This window comes from Phoxinus phoxinus, assembly GCF_949152265.1.
Source record: "Phoxinus phoxinus genome assembly, chromosome: 8".
Classification (NCBI taxonomy): Eukaryota; Metazoa; Chordata; class Actinopteri; order Cypriniformes; family Leuciscidae; genus Phoxinus; species Phoxinus phoxinus.
The window spans coordinates 37,441,251-37,443,269 of NC_136883.1; positions in this window are offsets into that span (position 1 = coordinate 37,441,251).

Below are 2,019 nucleotides of genomic sequence, written 5' to 3' on the forward strand. Positions count from 1 at the left end.
TTAGTTGTAAAATATACAGACACCAATATGCCTGAAATATTGTCATCTTTTACTGTGAATTCCTGGAAACCTCAGTTGCTGGATTTTTTCCTCGTAATTAAAAAAAAAAAACAGGATATTTATATATTTATTACTGTGTGTTTTAGAGGTTTTACTGAGTCTGATGTGATTCACTGACCTGAGGGATTAATGACGTCATATTATTCACAACCTTCACCTCTAACTGCAGTGTGTGTGTGTGTGTGTGTGTGTGTGTTTCACCCAGACCAGACAGACTGACTTCATCACACACTCCATCATAGCCCGCGTTGTCATGATAATTACACTAGTGTGTGTTAATCGAGGAATCAAGGCCATGAGAAAAACCAGAGAACGCCTGCGAACAAAACCAAACCACCGATTAGAGTGGAGACACAACAAGAATATTCTTTATGAGAGGCTAGATGATAAAAAGGTGTGTGTGTGTGTGTGTACTCTCAATAATATCTATTTATGTGGATCACAACACACTGTTCTTCGGCTTTACATCATATAGGCTACTGTCTGAGAAGAACGAATGCCACTAAACACACACACAAAACCATGAAAACAGCGAAATACTGTGACCCACATCACGTTTAACATGCAGAGAAAACACACACACACACACACACACACACACACACACACACACACACGCTCTCTCTCTCTCTCTCTCTCTCTCTCTCTCACACACTCAAACTTTCTCACTGTCAGATACGGTACGATGAAAACAAATAATCACAAGCCCAATAAACGACATGCACGGGCATTAGCCTTTATGCAAATTAAGCTGTTGACAAGGGGACCCGTCACGTCTCCACCGCAGCTCGGCTCATAAACACGACAGGATACGGGTATAAATGACGCGCAACAGAAACGGGAGATTTTCATCTGGTACTGAAAGAAAATGAAATAATCAGTGAGAAGAAGCAATAGAATCAAGAAGGAAAATGCATCTGTTGAACAGCAAGCATGCAAGAGTCAGAATATAAGATATAATGTTGAGTAGTGCTGATTAACTGAGAGTTCAGGACCGCGGACAGCGACATCTTCCAGTCTGAAGAGTCAGTTGCTTCTCTTTCTGTGCTTCCCATTCATATGACAGTCACTCTTCGTCCTCTTGATGTCGTGCTGTGATTGATGTAGATCAATCAGATAGTGACGTCATCGGCTCATTACTTTACGTGCAAAATTAAAGTTTTGGACAGTCAAAATCAGAGCTGATTAATGCCACGCGCGTGCGCAGAGTTCAGGACCGCGGACAGCAACCGTGCAATATCATGAACAATCTAATGTAATGATGCCAGTCATGTATCGAAATTGGGTTAATCTTTAAAAGTCAAGCAATACACATTTATTACATCCATTTATGTAATAACAGAGAGTATTTTTTATGTATACTTGCATATACATAGATTTTAGATGTAAGAACAGTTTTTTTTTGTTTTTTACAAAGTCAAGTCAAGTCACCTTTATTTATTTAGCGCTTTTTACAATACAGATAGTTTAAAAATCAGCAAATTAACTTGAAAAATACCATTATATTATCAAAGTATCTTTTTTTGTAATACAAAATGCATGTAGCCAAGCATGAATTATTTTTTATCAACCTCTATACTGTAAATGAGCAATGCATACAACGTGTAAAATGTCAAATAAAAGCAGTATTATCCGCTGAAACACGCAGCTGTGTTATTTTTATCCTTAGGTGATATAAAATAGCAGTAACTATTTGTTTAGGCATTTTTATTTTAGATATTGGGCATTTCAGTACGAATGTTTAAATTGTAGTTAAAGGGTTAAATCTGCTTCACAACGTGTTGCTTTTATGCAAATTCGAGATCTAAAAACCCTTCTGAACGCCGTACAAATGTTTGACTTCTCGCCCCGCCCCGCACGAGCGCCTTCACTCACGCCGCCCTGTGATTGGCTGGCCCGGGCTGATTATGCAAATGAACCGCGGGTCTATTCAAAAGGCGCGAGCTGACGTCACGAGTC